The 19,859-nt window shown below is 42.2% G+C and overlaps 1 protein-coding gene across 3 annotated transcripts in view; it reads left to right on the top strand.

Annotated features, from left to right (window-relative positions):
• The window catches only part of RBM47 (RNA binding motif protein 47), a 156,149-nt gene that overhangs the window by 40,353 nt on the left and 95,937 nt on the right, over positions 1 to 19,859 (top strand). The window lies entirely within an intron of this gene.

Below are 19,859 nucleotides of genomic sequence, written 5' to 3'. Positions count from 1 at the left end.
AGATCCCTTCTCCACATCCTCGCCAACATCTGTTGTTGCCTGAGTTAATTTTAGCCATTCTGACTGATGTGAAATGGTATCTCATTGTGGTTTTGATTTGTATTTCCCTGATGATGAGTGATGTTGAGCATTTTTTCATGTGTCTGTTAGCCATCTGCATGTCTTCTTTGGAGAAGTGTCTATTCATGTCTTGCCCATTTCTTTACTGGGTTATTTGTTTTTTGGGTGTTGAGTTTGATAAATTCTTTATAGATTTTGGGTACTAACCCTTTATCTGATATGTCACTTGCAAATATCTTCTCCCATTCCATTGGTTGCCTTTTAGTTTTGCTGATTGTTTCTTTCGATGTGCAGAAGCTTTTTATCTTGATGAGGTCCCAATAGTTCATTTTCCCTTTTGTTTCCCTTGCCTCCGGAGTGGGAAGTTGCTGTGACAAGATTTTTTTTTTTTAAGTGGAAGTAAACACATTTCGAAAATCTCCTTAAGGTGGAATTATTTGATTTCACTAACTAATTAGTTGGAGAAAGATTTCATAGTAGAGAGAGGCCTGTGATATTTGGTGTATTAGAGTTTGAATTAGAATTAGAATTTGCTAGTGCTCTAAAAGTATTTCTGGTTTCAAAAAAAAGAAAAAATTGAATTTGCATAAGATTTTCTGTAATGGTCAGTATGGGAGAAAATGCTCCGTATTTCTGCTCGTCAATAATTGCCCTAACATCCACTTTCCCAATACAGTTAACTCCAAGACCATTGGAGAATATGGCAGCAAAGAAGGATCCCCAGGGAAAATTGCTTCAGAGGTTTTCCCCAGAGCTTCCTGTTAATGTGGCTCTATACACATGTGTGGCGAAGTACTCTGATCTGAAAGGCCTCCTCAGAGTGGCCCAGTGAATTCCTGAGTTCTTCCTGAAGTCAGAGCTTAGTTTTTATAATTACTTCTATGTTTTAAACAGAACTTTACCTACGTCGACAATCTGAACGAGTAGATTGTGTTTAATCGAGGGTTTTTGTTCATTGATTGCGGCGATTGTGTTTTGAGGGCCTACTGTGTACCAGGCATTGTGCCAAGTACTTTATGAACATTACCTTCATCAATCCTCACAGCGAGTACTGTTCTAGCGCTGTTTCCGGATGGAGGAACTGAAGCACAGAGAAGTCAGTCTCTTGTTCTCTTGATATAGTCTAAATAATATGATAACTCGAGAAGTCAAGGTGAAAGAGAAAATTCTAGAACAGGCTAACAAAGGTAAGCTCTCAGATGTAAGAACGATGAAATGTAAGTAAGCTCTGACACGAGGTAAGGGTATAGAAAGAAAAAGCTGAGGAAACTGAAAATGAATAAAAGTAGAAAATGGCATCAGGGAGATCATTTGTTGAATAGCTATCATTTATTGATCAGGGAGAGAATTAGTGTGTGTGTGTTGGTTTCTTTACCAGGTAATAACACAGTGGCCCTACCTCTGATGATAAGATTTGTGCTGAAGTAGGAGAAAACTGTCCCCCCCCCCCCCCCACGTCCCCTCCCCAAGTTTGAAGGTGTCTGTGATAAGGCAGAGATCTGGGGCTTTTGGTTTCTTGTTTGGCTGCATTCCTGTCTCTTTGTAACTATCAGGTTATCCCATACATCTTTTTTTTAAAGCATGAAACACCATAGAGAGGACCAGGGAAGGGAACACGGGATTTTTTTTTAAAAAATTGGGAAGCAGAAAGAGAGAATAAATGGTCGAGAGGAACATCTTTATTTTTTCATGGAAGCTGACCAGGTGCCTATTATACCGTCTGCATTTGTTTGGACTGACATCTGAGCTGTTTCCAGAACTGTCTTCATGTAACTCTTAACTTTGTGGTCTTTCTGAAGCTGATGGCAAAGGTGGTTAATCTGCAAACCTGCTGTTGGCCAAGGACCCTTGTGAGTAGGCGTTTCCCGGTTTGAGGAAGTCCCTGTGGCCAGTGTGAGACGGAGGTCACTAGCACGCAGAGAGCTGGAGTTTGGTCGCAGTGATTGGCTAGATGGCATTTAGCCTTTTTTCCCAGAACTGAAACTGGTCCCAATCCATTTGTTGGCTCAGCACTCGAGGAAGGCTATTTCAGGAAGCGAACCCAGGAGGAACTAAGAACACAGTCATGTGTTCATGAGTGACTCACTTAGGGTTTCTACTCCAGCATGTGACCTTCGGGCCATCAAATGCTTGGAGTGGGCTGAAAGTTAACGATTCGTTGTGGGAGGGGGAAAGCCCTTTATTTGAGCAACTCCCTTCTGTTTCCTGGAATGACTTGAGTGACAGGTAGCATCCAGTGTGAACTTTGGAGCCAGCCTGTCTGAATCTGATCTCTCAGTGCCACCAGCTCTGTGATCCTGGGAAAGTCATTTAATATCATCCAACCTCAGTTTCTTCATCTGTAAAATGGGCATCATCATAATGATACTTCGTAGGATTATGAATGTTATGTAAGATAACACACACAGTGCTTATAGCAGTGCCTGCCACATGATAATTATAAAGGTTTAGCAAGAAAGGGAAACAACCAGCAATTGCTAACCTCAAACACAAATGATTTCTCATTGTGACGTTGATGTTACATTTATTTTGTATTTTACAGTTTGTGAAAAGCCTTCATATATATTATGTCCGTTGATCAGAGAGGATACATCAGAAGACAGTAGTTAAAATGTTTCACATTTATAAGTAAGAGGCTGATGAGAGCATGCTCTAGGAAAGATAAGGAGAAAGGAATTCATTCCGTTGCCTGCTGTTCACCCCAGGAGGAGTTGAGGAAAGGTGGCCCCACCAATGCTGATTGCATACCCTGCCTCTTAGCAAGCTCTGTGGGCCTCCAGGGTAAGAGTGTTTCCCTAAGACTCCTATTCAGAGGAGAGCCTGGACCACTGATCTGGGTGGGGGTAAAATGAGATGAACTATTGACAACCACAGACTCTGAGAAGCTCTCTCCTTCCCACTGGGGCTGTTTGCCAAGAGGCAGCCGCCAGGCACACAGAGCATCGGAGAGGTCACACCCTTTCTTTCCTTCCTGGATCCAGGCCATGGAAGCTTGTTATGTGTGAGAAAAGGCGCAGAGAAAACCATGAAGAAACCAGCTTTTTCTCCTCAAAAGAGAAAAATTCCAAATGGCCAAAAAGGCACTGTGCCCTTGGCCAACAGGGTAGCTTCCCTTGTCTTCTGAGTACTAAAACCAGGACAGTCCCGGGCAAACCCGCAGGGGTTGGTCACCCTTGGCGCACAGTAGGCCCGGATCAAAGTGGCCCAAGGGGGATTAAGGACAAAGCTATAACTCAAATTTCAAAGCCGGGTAATTTGGTGAGATTCCTTTGTAGATAGCCACTCAGCTGATACTTCCTTATAGGTAGCTATGGTAATAATATTCCCTTTGTGAATGATATTGTTTGTTGAGTGGTTGTGTGAGGCCAGTAGCCTGCCCCCAGGTTAGGGTTTCTCAACCCTTGGCACAATTGATATTTTGGATTATTGTGGGATGTTGTCCTGTGCATTGTAGGATGTTTAGCAGCGTCCCTGGCCTCTACCCACTAGACGCCACCAAAGATGTCTTCAGGCTTCGTCAGATAACCTCTGGCGTGGGGGTGGGGGGCACGGTGGCGCCAGCCGAGAATCATTTTGCTCCAAGGTTCATAATAGCTCCCACGTATTGGGAAAGGGACCACCTGATTATCTTTGTAAACTGTCTTTTCATTTTTTGTTCTTTCCTCCCGTTTTGCCCCTGTTTATTTTTATTTTTGAGACAGAGACAGAGACAGAGTGTGAGTGGGGGAGGGGTAGAGAGAGAGAGAGAGACAGAATCTGAAGTAGAATCCAGGCTATGAGCTGTCAGCACAGGGCCCTCTGTGGAGTTCGAACTCATGAACTGCCAGATACGACCTGAGCCGAAGTCAGACACTTAATTGACTGAGCCACCCAGGTGTTCCTGCCCCTCCTAATATTTTGATAGCTGCCTCACTCTTCTTGCTCCTATCGGTCACGATCATATGATGACTTCTGGAATTCTAAAACATACCTATAGAACACAAGTTGGTCTAATAGTCTGGAAGAAGTCATTTTGTTAAGATTTTTTAGAATCGGTAGAAATTCTTCCTTGCCTCAGCTTCTTCATTTGTCTCAGAAGGGTATCCTCTGAGGTTCACTGGAATCAAGCAAATAAAAGTCTTCTTAGCAAAACCATAATTAAATTTGATCTTCTTACTGGAAAGCTTGTTTCCTTTCATGGTGCCAGCTTTGCTCAGGTGGCTTCTGAAATAATGAAAGTATAATCTGTGTAAAAATTTTTAAAAGGAGCTCCTTACCTTCTTGGAGAAAATTTAAAATCTTGAAAGTCCTGGGGCACCTGGGTAACTCGGTCGGTTGAGTGTCTGACTTGGGATTTCAGCTCAGGTCATGATCCCATGGTCATGGGATCAAGCCCCTCGTCTGGCTCTGCATTGAGCGTGGAGCCTGCTTGAGATTCTCTCCCCCTTCTCCCTTCCCCCCCACTCCTGCCCCGACCCTCCCCTACTCACACATGCACATGCATGCATGCGCTCTCTCTCTCTAAAATAAATAAAATGAGAAAAAAATTTAAATCTTAAGTCTAATGACCCAGAACACCCACAGAGAGGCTGCAAAACTAAAGACCGTTTGCACAGCCTAGACTCTTCCACCTGTCCAGTCAGGTCCTTTCTTTCTAACTACTTAAATGAACAAATATTCCAAACACTGTTCTCCAGTTGCTATAACACCTCTGTGGCAAAAGATCATCTGATCCACCTTTTGGCCTTTAAAAAATGAATACTTAAACCAAAGATGTCTTGGGGTGCCGGGATGGCTCAGTCGGTTAAGCGTCCCACTTCAGCTCAGGTCATGATCTCGTGGTCCGTGGGTTCGAGCCCTGCATCAGGCTCTGTGCTGACAGCTCAGAGCCTGGAGCCTGCTTCAGATTCTGTGTTTCCTTTCTCTCTGCCTTTCCCCTGCTCACACTCTGTCTCTCTCTCTCTCTCTCAAAAATAAATAAAACATTAAACCAAAGATGTCTAATACTATTTATAAAGTTTTGCAGAAATGGAAATTTCAGTTATCTTTATTAGTAAACTGTTCCAGTTTTTGCTTACCCTCAAATTCAAAGTTTCTTCCTTTTCTTCCCCATTGAAGACAATTTCGTCTTCATGATGTGTGTTTTATTAGAACAAAATTTAATCTCTTATAAAAATAACACAGGCCACTAGAGGAGAAAAACACAAAAGGAGAGAATAAAAATCATGTGTAAAGCCACAACCCAGAGATAATGCAGATAATGTTTTTGGAATTACACATCTTTAAAAAATGCTTGTAATACATGCGTATCGCATTAACTTTTCTCCTGTTCGGTTCTCACTAGGGATAGAAAACACTTCCACAATTTTGTAGTGAATTTTAATATATTGTACTTTTAAATGAATGAACAAGGAGTTTCGTAGGAGAATTAAATTGACACAGAATGCATAATGATGAAGACAGAACTTTTTCACTATTAAATTGTTTTATCCAAATAAACTAGGTATGGATATCAGCCGTTCTTAGTTTCTTCAGGAATTTCTTTATTCTGTGCAAGTAAGTATATTTATAGCTTCTATTCCCCTCTCCCTTTTTCCACAAAAAGTAGACTATTAGGAGAATTGTTTTGAACTTGTGTTTCTTCACTTAGCAATACATTTTGGAGATCTCTCCATCTCAGTACATCCAGGACTTCCACATTGACATTAAAAAAAAAAATAGCCACATAGTATTCCATTGTATGGATTTACCGTAATTTATGTAACTAGTCCCCTGTTGATGGACATTTGTTTGTTTTCCAGTTTTTTGCTATTAAAAATGGTGCTGAAATAAATTATCATGTATACATGTCATAGCATAAGGATAAAATATATCTGTAGGATAAATTCTCTAAAGTAGAATTGCTAGATAAATGAGCGTATGCAATAGTAATTATAATAGATAAATGGATGTATAATATGGTAATTAACAGATATATAATATAATATGGATAAGTGTCCTCCATAGGGGTTGTACCAAGATATACTCGTATTGGAAATGTATGAAAATACCAGTTTCCCCACAGCCTTCCAATATATTATGTTAATATGTTGGTCTCAGACTTTGGGATTTTTGCCAGTCTGATAGTGAGAAATATTTCATTGTATTTTCAATTTGCATATTTTCTGAAAGTAAAGATTATTTGTACTTTGTCAACTGATCATTTCCTATGCCCATTTTTCTATTGCTGTATTGAGCACTTTAAAAAAATGTTTATTTCTTTATTTTGCGAGAGCCTCACGCAGGGCTCAATTTCACGAACCATGAGATCGTGACCTGAGCCACCCAGGCACCTATGTTGATCATTTTTTCATTGATTTGTATAAGCACTTTATATATTACCAAAATGAGCCCCTTGTGATGTAAATTTTGGATATTTTCCTTTAGCTTTTGATTTTGCTTGTGGCTTAAAGATTTTTTGTATGTAGTTGAATATATCAATCTTTTCTTATGGCCTTTGGTTTATGAGTCATAGTAGAAAGATCTTTCTCATTTCAAGGTTATGAAAGAATCTTCCCATGTTTTCTCATAGAACTTTTGTGGTTTAGTGTTTCACATTTATATATTTGATCCATTCGACATTTTTCCTGGAATGAGATAGGAGGTGGATATTCAACTTTGTTTTTTCTAAATGAATATCAAGATGTCCCTGGATATTCCCTGGCTCTACTGCCATGATATTCCTCTTCTACTGTCTCCTAATTTTCCATGTGTTCTTGGATATATTTCTGGATTACCTGTTCCATTCTATTACTCTGACTACTTATGTGCCAGTATTTGATTTTTCCATAGAGGTCTCTATTTTATCATTCCATTTATCCCTCTGTTGATTTACAATTCTGTTTTTATCTATTTATTTATTTTAAATGTCTGCTTATTTTTGAGAGAGAGAGAGCAGAGGAGGTGGGGCAGAGAGAGAGGGGGACAGAGGATCCGAAGCAGGCTCTGTGCTGACAGCAGATGTGGGGCTCGAACTCACAAACCATGAGATCCTGACCTGAGCCGAAGTTGGACACTTAACCAACTGAGCCACCCAGGCACCCTGCATTTACCCTATTTATGACTAGACTGCCTGTAAGTCCATTACCCCCTCTCTGACTTTATGCTACTCTTTATAGCATTTAAAATTTCTTAAATATTTTTTTAATATTAAAACCCCGAAGACATTATGATTGTTTGATATAAACAGTGTTTATTTAAATTTGCCGTTTTTCTTGTTCTTCGTTCTAACCTGCATTCTCTGGCTTTTCATTTTGGCATCCTTTAGTGGCCGTCTACTTGCAACAGACTCTATTTGAACATGTCATTACTCATTTTTGAAAGGTATTTTCAATGAAAATAGCATTCTCAGTTTATAGTTTTGGTTTGTTTTCCAGTGCACTGACATTCTGCTGTTTTCTGGCTTCCATTGTGGTGGATGCTACGAAGGCAGTTGTTAGTCTCAAGTATTAATCCTTTGAGGATAACTGCATTTTGTAAAACAGGCATAGTTGATGTTCTGATAACTTCCATAGCTGGAGTCTGTGTGAGTTTAGTTTTGTTTCCTGTATTTCTGCGGGTTCTCACTCTTGTTGTCTTTTTTTTTTTTTTTTTTTAATTTTTTAAATGTTTATTTCTGAGACAGAGAGAGACAGAGCATGAGTGGGGGAGGGGCAGAGAGAGAAGGAGACACATAATCAGAAGCAGGCTCCAGGATCCGAGCCGTCCGCACAGAGCCTGACGCGGGGCTCGAACTCACAAGCCGTGAGATCATGACCTGAGCCGAAGTCGGTCGCCCAACCGACTGAGCCACCCAGGCGCCCCTCACTCTTGTTGTCTTGATGCACCTGTTTCTTTTTGATTGGATGCTGGATCTTATATTTGAAACCGTAGTTGTAGAAATAGTTTGAGGTGTAGCATATTAGTTATGATCACACTTGATCACACTGTTTATTTATTAAGGCTTTATACTGTGTTCCACTATCTGATAGTACTATTTGTCCTTCTGTCAGAATTTTCCTGATTATGAACCTTAGGATCAACCTGTCAACTTAGTTCTAAACCTTCCCTCCTTAAAAAAAAACACTCCAGGGGCGCCTGGGTGGCTCAGTCGGTTAAGCAGCCGACTTCAGCTCAGGTCACGATCTCGCGGTCCGTGAGTTCGAGCCTCGCGTTGGGCTCTGTGCTGACAGCTCAGAGCCTGGAGCCTGTTTCGGATTCTGTGTCTCCCTCTCTCTGACCCTCCCCCGTTCATGCTCTGTCCCTCTCTGTCTCAAAAATAACGTTAAAAAAAAAAATTAAAAAAAAACAAAAACAAAAAACCCCACTCCATTATTATCTCATTAAAGGGGAACATGTTAAATTTATGCATTGATTCAGAATGACATCTTATAATGCTACATATTCTCATCCAAGAATATGTAGAGATAGCACTTAAAAAATGGTGTTGGTATTTTTGGGTATTTTATTCATTTTGGGACTTCAGAACTCTTCTTTGAGATTGGAACAGAAGTCAGTGTTAAGGTATGGTTTAATATATAAATAACCATTTTAGATTGCCTTATGTATAAAGCATGATAACTTTATAATTGGTACTACGATATTAGACTTGTGGCCTCTTGATTCTCTAGCATTAGCTTTTATTTTCGTACCTCTCTCATCTTGCCCCATACTGAGTCATGTTAGACAACCCAAATCTCTGACTTTATCTTAATTCTGTTAGGCTAGCCTGCATTTCTTTGATTTTGTCAGACACTGGATTGCAATCCTTTCTTCAGATGTCTTTGCTGTGCTATTCACAATTTTATGTGTTACCCAACAAGCATGCTTGCTATGCTTTTACAGTCTTGGAGTCTGAGACAATAGAGCACAGTGCTTAAGACAGCAGGATGTGATGTGTCACTGGCCTGGCCTGAAGTCTTGACCGGGCATCCTCTAGCTTTGTGAACTTGGGCTAGATACTTAACCTTTCAAAGATCTCAAACCATGAGATCATGACCTGAGCTGAAGTCGGACGCTTAACCGACAGAGCCACCCAGGAGCCCCTCTCTGCGCCTCTTCTTGGATATGGCTACTTTTCCAAGCCTGTTGTGCGACTCCCCACCACCCCCCCCCCCCCCCGGACCCTCTGGACCTGCCCATAAGCCAGCAAGTAAAAGGTTAATTCCTACTCTAGCAGGGGCATCGAGGGGCCTGCTCCAGCACCAAGCTGGCTGGTGGATGTGTGTCAGTGCCCTTGAGGTACTCCTGCTCTGAACCACACTACCGTGTAGATAAGTGTCATGCTGAGCACTGCTTACCATCACAGAGGCCGCTCAGGATGAATGAGAAAATAACTTCACAGCTCATTAATGAAACTGCCATTTGGTATCACATCAGAAACACTGTGGAGGCTTAGCTGAATCCATTGCCCCCTTTGACAAAGTACAGAATGAGGAATGTTGCCTCTGTGGACAAATGGAAGACTGAGGTTTCTAGAGGAAGGGTTTCCAGCCCCTGCCCAGTCTCACTCCCAGTGCCCGACCTACCCAAGCCACCCGTGCCGGGGTCCTTCTTCTAGGCATTCGGCTCCTGGGGCCCTTGCTTGGAAGTTCTTCTGCCCCTTCCCAAGCGTCCTCTGCCTGCTGAGGATCCTCAGACCTCAGAGGCCCACAAGCCGGGTGCTACTTTTAGAATACTTTCCGTTGCACTTGGGCAAAAAAGATTTTTTAGTAGGGCTTTTGAACATCATTCCTAACATTCTTTCTTTGGAACGGGCATTCTGTGTTTCAAAAAGCAACTTATGAGCAAACTTTTCTAAAAAGCAAGAGAGAGATTTTTCTTGCATTCTAGAAGGAAACTAAGTATGGTATATTTTACTCTTCCCCAGGTGCTGTTGATTCCTTCCTGTTGTTTTGAGGTTGATGGTAAACTCATAGACGTATTACCTGTGCTGTTTATTTCTCCTCCTTTAAAGCCACACTGTTTCCAATCTTCAGAGGTTCCCTGTATACTCGTTAGGATAGTCTAAATAGCAGTAGCATATAGACCCCGAACGTCGGTGGCTCACTCAATAGAAATATATTTCTTGCAGTCGTGGTATGTGTGCAGGTTGCCAGGGTGGCTCACCGCCATGAACTCAGTTGAAGATTCAGACTGAGAGTGGCTTTGTGTTTTCCAACATGTGATGTCCAGAGTTGCCTGGGCACTGCCCAGTCAGCCAGATGCGGAAGGAGCCTAGAAGAGAGGGTGTGGTAGATTTGAGGGCCGGGCACCATGGTGTGCATCATTTCCTCTCCATCCATTGGCTCGAGCTTGGTCAGATGGTCACTTGTAACTGCCTTGCTGTGGTCCATAGAAGGGAGCGACCTCCATACCTTGTATTTTTTATAGCGTCCGAATATGTCAGGTAGTTCCAATTGTGAATGTGCCCTCCTGGAGGATGTGCGTAGGGGACGTGCCCCTGCAGTGCCATCCCTCTTTTGTTTTAACTTCAAGAAGTAGCCTCGGGGTGGGCTAGAGAGGATAATGTTACGCAATGCATGTCCGTCAGAGAAAGACCAATACCATGTGATTTCACTCGTATGTGGAATTTAAGACACAAAACAAATGGACAAAAGAAAAAAGAGAGAGAGAGGCAAACCAAGAAACAGACTCTTAACTACAGAGACCATTCTGATGGTTACCAGAGGGGAGGTGTGGTGGGATGGGCGAAATAGATGATGGGGATTAAGGAGGGCACTTGTGATGAGCAGTAGGCGGTGTATGGAATTGTTGAAGCACCGTGTTGTACACCTGAAATTAATAGAACACCGTGTGCTAACTATACCGGAATTAAAATAAAAACTTAATAAATTTTTTTAAGAAGGAAAGGAAAAAAACCCAAGTAGCCTTGGTTAACAAAGCCACACTGGGAGGCATGTTTATTACCTTTCGGGATTAAGCAAGTCCAAAGAGTGGGCCACGTGGAAGGTTAGCACGTGGGCAAGTCCACCTGGGGTTCTACCTGCTGGACACCATCTTCTCTGAGTCCCATCATACATGCAGTGGGTGAGGCCTCAGTTCTGTGCCCAGCGGAGCATTGACTGGCCATGTGACTTTGGGCAAGTCTCCTGCCTAAATCTCAGTTTTCCTATCTAGATCAACTAGTAGATATCTGAGGTATTTCACTGGTTTAAGATGGCATAATTCTAAGAATTTGGCCTCTGGAGATCCTGCAGAATAATTACAGCAAGCCACAAAGTTTAGGCAGAATTTTATAGCTGTTATAGCCAGTCAGTCATGAAAAGAAAAAAAAAAAAGCCAAAGAAGAGGAAAGTACCACAGATCATCAGAGCAGTCGTTGTTTAAAAGCTTATGAAGCTTTAAATGCTTGTGAATGCTTAAATGTTTATGAAGCAAATGGATTTATTTGGAGTCAGCCTCATTGAGTGGTGAACAGCTCAGAGGTCAGCAGTCACATTAAAATGTACTTTTGATTTTAGAAAGGGCTAAGGAATGCCAGTCTAATATAACACATGGACCCGTTCACTGGATAATTTTAAACTACCTGCTTATGCTGCCTTAACATTGAACTTCACCTTCTTTGGAATATGGCATTTGGACATTCACACCCACCAAATATGACTCACACCCCTTGCAGTGAATTCTTCATTGATGTTGTCTTGTCTATAAATAATATCACTTCTGAGCAGTCCTGTATATTGAGCCAATACTATTCCATATGGAAAAAAACATATCAGTGAAACCAGTGTTAGTTTCTAGGGAGTAGTCATAAGTAGAAAGGAGGTGTTTTGTGGGTGATTTATATGTCTGTGTATATGTTAATCATCATATTGTAAGGAACACCGTATTGCGCACATGAAAACTTCTGTACACTCTGGCCTGGAAAGGGCCATCCTGGCTGTTGAAAATATTGAGAGTTCATTTGCTTAAAGCAATGGTCTAAGAGTCATGGTAGCATTCAGAACATTACCATTAGCTTGGGCTACCTGACATTAGCTGATCTGAGTATTATGTCATGTGGGATTTCATTGGGACGGGATGTAAGCTTCTGGGACTATACCTGGTAGGATTTGGGGCAAAGGAATGAAGAAAAAGGGACATTGGTTATAATAAAAGCTGTTGTACTATTATTTCTCAAGACATTTTTTTAAACTCTGAATCCCCAGTATATCACATTGCATTGAATATATTGCCTCTTATTGGGCCCACGCTCACAATAGGCTAAATAAATTGCCAAAGAACTGTGGTCAACAAACTTGCCCAGTGAGTAGAATTCCTCGAACAGTGGTTAAAAATGAGAGACTTCCAGACCCTTCCTTTGGTGGGGCAGATGCGGGAAGTCCAAACAACCCCAGGAATCTGATTTGGACAAGTTCTTCCTGTGACGGGCAAGCTTGAGAAACACTGTGGCAGGTCCCCCACCTTTCAGGAGAGGGCGCTACCATGGGGATGAGAAGTTCTCCCAGCATAATGAAAATAAGGTTACTTTTGGGAAATGAATATGTTCTCTCTCAACCTGAGGTGTACAAGGAGAGGCAGATCATGTCAGAAGAGCATGGAATTAGAGCTGGAGGAGAGGGATCTAAAATTTAATGGCACCCACCTCCTTGATGTGGTGCAACCTCAGTCTGTTTCACAGTTGGCTGATGTTATCATTGGGACTGGGGACCTTCTAAAGTCCAGTGACTTTAGAAGTTCCTCTCCTGATCTGTGTGCCAGTAAGCCCTGTCAACTTTTACCTGTCCAGCTTTTTCTGGGCTTCCAAAGGAGGACCACTCCTCCCTCTGATCGGCACAATTTTTCTTTAATTATGTTAATCTTACAGCTGTGGAGCCAGGCAGACCATGTCTTTAAAGACTTTGCATGTCTTTAAACCTGGTAGATTTTGAAGACTGTCTCTCAGGGGGCTTGCTCCCTGCATTGTAATCTGTACAGATTGTAAAACATGAAATTGATTTAATAATAGCTTAAAAAAATTTTTTTAAGTTAATTTATTTATTTTGAGAGAGAGAGAGGGCACAAGCTGGGGAGGGGCAGAGAGAAGGAGAGACAGAATCCCAAGTAGGCCTCACGCTGTCAGCACAGAGCCTAATGTGGGGCTTGAACTTACAGACTGTGAGATCATGACCTGAGTCGAGGTCAAGAGTTGGACACTTAACCGACTGCGCCACCCAGGCACCCTAATAATAAATAGCTTTTAAAGGGAGTAAATATACACACTGGCTATTTGAGAGATGTTAAAATGTAAAATTTGCTGTGTGGTAGAGTGGAAGAAACAGGTTTCAAGTTATTGAGTTGATCATGCACTGTGGACCTCTAAGAAGTGTTACTGACTAGATGGATGAATGAATGGATGCAAGACAGAGATTTCTGATCTCCTAGTGGATCTCTCATTTTAAGACAATGAAATAATGCCAGAATGACCAAGCTTTAAGGCTCACCCTACCCCTGGGAAGCCTTTTTTAAACAAAATACTCTCTCTGAGCCTCAGTTTCCTTCACTGAAATTAGGCCTCACAGTTCCTACCTCGCTTGGTTGTTGAGAGGATTAAAACCAGACACATGGTCTCTTTTAATGCAGCGTCCAGCACATAGCAGGTGTTAAAAATATGGCAAATAATGAGAGAAAAGGGAACCGTGTCAACTTTTGATTTGTTATGGTGGTCAGCAGAGAGGACATAGATCGATACAATGCACAGAATATATTCAGACTTGAGATGCGTGGCTGGGGGTGGGGGGAGGCGATGGGGCCACCCCCAGGCTGCACTGGGAGCAGGAAGAGGCAGGGCGCATGTCGTTCTACTCGAGGAATTGTAAGCTCCTATCCGATTTAAAAATTCAACCCAGCAAGAACGCTTTGAGCTCTGTGGGTCATCCGAGGGTGGGAAGAAAGTGCTGGGCCATGCAAAATCTCATGCCTCTGCTGGAACACCTGTGCCCTGGGAAAGTGGAGACCGCCACAGTGCAGAATTTCCGTGCCCTTTCATTTTCAAGTCTGACCTTACCGCTTGACACATTTTAAAGGGGGGGAATTCTGCGCTTTTCATGGAGGCGATTCAGATTCTGCAGGGGATGAAAGGTGAAACCTTTCACTGTCAGTGACCCTGGCCATGGTAGGAAATTGCTGGCAACTCTGAAAATTCTGAGTGGTTGGCTATGTTTTGACAGCATCGTTTCAGCTGACTGGTCTGGTTCTTAACTGGTGTGCTTCTAGGAGAGTCGGGGGTAGAAAATGAGAACAAGGTACTTACTGCCTGAAAGTGAGTGCCTGGCTATGGGTGAATGATTCACAGACCCACTTGCTAATCCACCTAACATCTATTATAAATTTGACCAGAAAAAAGTAAACATTAAAAGTAAAAAGTATGCTTAAAAGACAGTTGACTCTGGAACAACACGGGTTTGAACTGCAGGGGCCCGCTTGTACATTAAGTTTTACCATAACACAGTACAGAACTGTAAATATATCTTCTTTTCCTTACGATCATCTTAACATCTTCTTCTCTCTAGCCTTCTTTATTGTAAGAGTACAGTCTATAACGTATGTAACATACAAAATATGTGCTAATTGACTGTTTATGGTATCCGTGAGTTTCAGGTCAACAGTATACTGTTAGTAGTTAAGTTCTTGGGGAGTTAAAAGTTATATGTGGATTTTTGACTGTGTAGGGGGTCAGCACCTCTAACCCCCACGTCGTTCAAGGGTCAGCTGAAGGAACACTGAGTTATCTATTTCATTTGTGCTGCTAGCAGGAATGAGGAATTGAGAAATCAGGAACAAGTGTTCTTTCTACCCAGTAATGAAGGGCTGACTTAGCAAAACAACAAAAATCCAACTTTTGCGCCACCAAGAGCCTTCCCAATTTGGGTGGGACCTGAAGGATGGCAGAGGGGATATTTCACGAAACTAAAAAGAACTTTGCTGAACTAAGATTTTTCTCTGCCCTTGTGTCGGTCACTCGCATGAGCAAAGTTAGAATCTGTATTTTATATTTAAACAACTCAGTCTTTCTTCCTGGGCACTCTTGACTCATTAAAAAAGTTTTTTTAGGGGCACCTGGGTGGCTCAGTCGGTTAAGTGTCCGACTCGATTTCAGCTCAGGTCATGATCTCACAGTTCGTGGGTTCAAACCCTGCATCGGGCTCTGTGCTGACAGCATGGAACCTGCTTGGGATTCTCTCTCTCCTGCTCTCTCTGTCCCTCCCCTGTTTGCTCTCTCTCTCTCACTCTCTTTCTCTCTCTCAAAAATAAAAAACATTAAAAAAAAGTTTTTTTAGATAAAGTCTCCAATGTTCGGTTTAGATAGTCTTACTTGACTCTCTCCTGCACTTTGGAGCTTGAGTGTAACCTTTTAAACAGTTTAAAAGTTCAATAAGAATAAAAAAGAGAGGTAACAGCTCAAACCCAGAGAGAGAACATGTCACAGGGCAGCGTATGATGAATTGCCAAATAGATTTGCCCAGGCAATAAGGCATTCACAGTGCAGAGGTGAGAGAAGACCTTGCGTATATCTGCTGGGGAGGTGCTGGCCAATTCCTAGTTTTCTGTTGTGAAATTCAAGACTCATTCATTCATTCAGCAAATATTTATTGAGCTACAAGGATGTGTCAGGTGCCGTGCTGCATGCTAGGGATACGTAAGTGAGCACACAGGCAAGGGTCCTGCCCTCATGGAGATCACAGTCTGGTGGGGGACAGCCAGACGGTGAACACATAAACCCACCAGTATTTATGTATGGATCACGATGAGGGCTACAAGGGAAAGCTTACACCAAGTAAGTGAATTGGGTGGGGGGAGAATAATCCAGTTGGGCGTGTTGGGGAAGGCTCCCCTGAAGAAGCAGTATTTGAACTGAGCTCTGAAGACTGGAGTTTACCTCAAGTACTCGTTGAAGTAAGAATACCGCTGGCCCAAATTAAGTAGCATCTTTTATTTCCATAAATAGTGAGTTTTGCAGGGAGGAATAAAAGCCAAAACACAATTTATACTTGTTTCATGTTGCGGACTTCAGGATAAAGTCAGTTTGCAATGAGCGTATTGTGTCCATGCCTGCACAAACACACACACCCTGTCTACTTACACACTGTCCTGCTCACACCCCACCCACAGCTCTCCCATCCCACTTCACAGGGTAATTTTATAAAAGAATGTGGGAAAATCACCCCAGGTCTACCTCAGCATTTCTCAGAAGCTCTTGGGGAGGCTTTTAGAGAGGTGAAATTTGTTTTTTAATTTTATTTTTTATTTTTTAAAAAATTTACATCCAAATCGGTTAGCAGATAGTGCAACCATGATTTCAGGAGTAGATTCCTTAGTGCCCCTTACCCATTTAGCCCATCCTCCCTCCCACAACCCCTCCTGTAACCCTTTGTTTGTTCTCCATATTTAAGAGTCTCTTGTTTTGTACCCCTCCCTGTGTTTATATTATTTCTGTTTCCCTTCCCTTATGTTCATCTGTTTTGTCTCTTGAAGTCCTCATATGAGTGAAGTCATATGATTTTTGTCTTTCTCTGACTAATTTCACGTAGCATAATACCCTCCAGTTCCATCCACGTCGTTGCAAATGGCAAGATTTCATTCTTTTTGATTGCCGAGTAATACTCCATTGTGTATGTATGTATGTATGTATGTATATGTACATACATATGTACATATGAATGGATAAAGAAGATGTGGTATATATATACATATACATACCACATCTTCTTTATCCATTCATCCAGCGATGGACATTTGGGCTCTTTCCATATGTTAGCTGTTGTTGATAGTGCTGCTATAAATGTGGGGGTGCGTGTGTCCCTTCGAAATAGCACATCTGTATCCCGTGGATAAATGCCTAGTAGTGCAATTGCTGGGTCGTAGGGTAGCTCTATTTTTAGTTTTTTGAGGAACCTCCATACTGTTTTCCAGAGTGGCTGCATTAGCTTGCATTCCCAAAGAGGTGAAAGTTTTGATGGCCAGAAGTTTTCAATGCTCTCTTCCTGAATGTGGCCATGGCTTCCTAAGATGTCCATTGTGCTCCGGTTACTGTCTGTCCCTGAGCCCTCATTAGATGGGGTCTTTGCTAGTCCAAGTCAGACTTCATGGGTGATGTCACCAGCTCACTTTGGCCATTTGCCTCGCCGAAACCTGTTTCCTGGAGCCATATCAGGAAATAGTTGAGGTAATAATTACTTTTCAGCTCACACTGACATCACAGATTAGAGACAGGATGATATGGTGGCCGCAAGCCAGGGACTGCCTGGGTTGGAATCCGACTTTGCCACTGCCTACCTATGTGGCTGTGGACAGCTCACTTCTCGTCATTAGTGTAAGTCTGAACCATCCTTGCCTGAAACGCACTGGGTTAGATGTGGTTTTGGCATCAAGAATATTTCAGATTTTAGAAAGGTAATTTGTTGCACGTACTCTACATTGCTTAATTCTGCCAGCTGGGTCTGGTCGGGGGCAACATCGTGTGATCAAACACATCACTATTTCTTCAGCAAAGCGTGTGGCTCCTCGGACACATTGGAAGAAAGGAAGTCTGCAGAGTCTCGTTAGAGTCTGGGGAGCCTAGGTTTGGTTGCTAAAATGACTTCTGAAAAGTACTCAGTTTTCAGAGTCGTAGTATCTTCCTTCCAGGTGAGGTGTCTGTCTTGGGAGGACTCAGTGAGAAGACAGAGGTAAAGTGCTGAGAACAAAAGGCACCATGCAAGTGTGAGATGTTTTATAAAGTAAATTCATCTGTTATTACAGAGCCATTGTAGACCGAGAATGAATTCAGTCTACAGTGTCATTTTCTTCTCTTTTCCCTCCCAACAAATGGGCCTTGACTATATGACAGGCATACTGGTAGGTGCTACAAGAAAACAAATGGGAACCAGAGAGGGCCCTTGCTTTACACTACCGTCATGGCACCTGTGGCCAGATGCACTGCCTGCTTTCTTTTTTTTTCCCCCATGATTGCTTTGCATAGCCCATTTTTTCTTAGGTATTTTCCATGCTGGGCTATTTGAATTCTGTTAGAATCAGACCATCCCCAGACACACTGTTGTGCTTGGTATGTTGTCACATGGCATCTTATTTATTTATTTATTATAGATTTTATTTTTAAGGAATCTCTACACCCAACGTGGGGCTCAAACTCACAACCCCGAGATCAAGAGTTGGATGCTCCACCAAGTGAGCCAGCCAGGTGCCCCTCAGACTGCATTTTAAAACGAGAGAGGATAGGAAATTGTGACATATGACACAAGTAACTGGAAATGATTCTCAGACAGGAAGTTATAGTTGAGACACCATGAGCGGAAGTATAGTTCTGTTGAATGAGCCCTGATGGCAGGATTAAGGGCAGTTGTTACTCAGGCACACTTCTGCTGGGCTCGTTCCACGGGCCTGGCACCGTGCTGGGTCCTGAGATGATGGAAACGGATAAGGCACGCCCTGTGCATCCTTTAAGTGATCTGGTGTTTGCTGATGTTCACGCTCTCTGTGTGAGCCTGGAGAAGCCAGCCAACCCCTCTGACCCTGTCTCCTGACCTTCAAAACAAAAAAGCTAGAGTAGGTTATAAGTTTTTTGTTTTTTGTTTTTTTTAAGGCTCCATTTTACCTTCAAAAGTCTGTGGTCCTAAAGAATTATTGAACTGGTTTCTTGGTCAACCACTGCCCATCACTCTGGGATTCAAGGAAGGATATGGACTTCTGTTGCAATAAGAGAGGCTTCATTCGGGGAGACCTTAAGAAGGATTTGTTGAAGTGACAGAGTGTTGGAACATGTTTCGTTGGGGTTTATTATCTCTGCAAGCAGGGATATTTCACTTCTCAAATAATGAGTGTTGACAAGTTTACCAGACTCTGTTTTAGGAGGGAAAGCCTTTCTTTCATGGAGCTTATATTTCATTAAGGCAGAGAGATAATAAAAAATGATTATAGAAATGAATACATAATGTAATTTCAGATAATTATAAGTGCAAAGAAGAAGAAATAAAGATAGGAAAAAGGAGAGAGAGAGCGAGCGAGCGAGCAGGGTTGGTGATTGGAGGGTTGTTTTCTAAGAGTGGTCAGGGAAGACTTCTAGGGAGAGGTGATATTCGAGCAGATATCTGAATCCAGTCAGAGAGAAAGCCAGACAGGGAAGGCTGGGAAAGGAACTTCCAGGCGTGGGCGACCCTGAGTGCTGAGGCAGGGAGGTGAGAAAGAGTTGGCAAGTTGGAGGAACAGCCAGGAGGCTGGTGGTGTGCCCCAGGGGCTGTGAGGGAGTGGGAGAGAAGCAGAAGGGAAGTAGAGAGGGCCTTGCAGACTTCTTGGGGGAGAGAAGTCCTGGGAAGGACTTTGGATTTTATTCCAAATGTAAGGAGAAGCCATTGGAAGGTTTCGAGAAGGGAAGTGACATATATGATTTAAAAAGAAATATCACTCTGCTGGAATACGGATTCAATAGTCATTTATCAGGAATTAGTAAAACCCTTAAGTTAATTTAGTCCAGCCTGATATCACTGTATGTGGGCTAGATGAATTTTTGAGTGGATATTGAAATAGAACATCTATATCCTTACCTTTTTTTCTCTATATTTCTTTAACAAAATGTCTTCTTTGAAGATGGATTGCTTTCTAAAGGGAAAACGTTGCCATTTTTGAGTGAATGCTTGTGCTCTCTTTTATCTTTTTTAGTGCAACTTTTGAAAAGGTATGCTATTCAGTCCTCCCTTCCTTTCTTCTTTCTTCCCTTCTTGTCCACTTCTTTCTTCTCTCCCTCCTTTCTTTTGAACAAATGCTTACCATTTCATAAGACGTCTAATTCCCGACATGCCACTGTTAATAAAAGCCAGTGTTTGGGT

This window comes from Panthera uncia, chromosome B1 (assembly GCF_023721935.1).
Source record: "Panthera uncia isolate 11264 chromosome B1, Puncia_PCG_1.0, whole genome shotgun sequence".
Lineage (NCBI taxonomy): Eukaryota > Metazoa > Chordata > Mammalia > Carnivora > Felidae > Panthera > Panthera uncia.
Note: the sequence above shows the minus strand (reverse complement) of the source record. Positions and strands in the feature narration are given on the sequence as shown.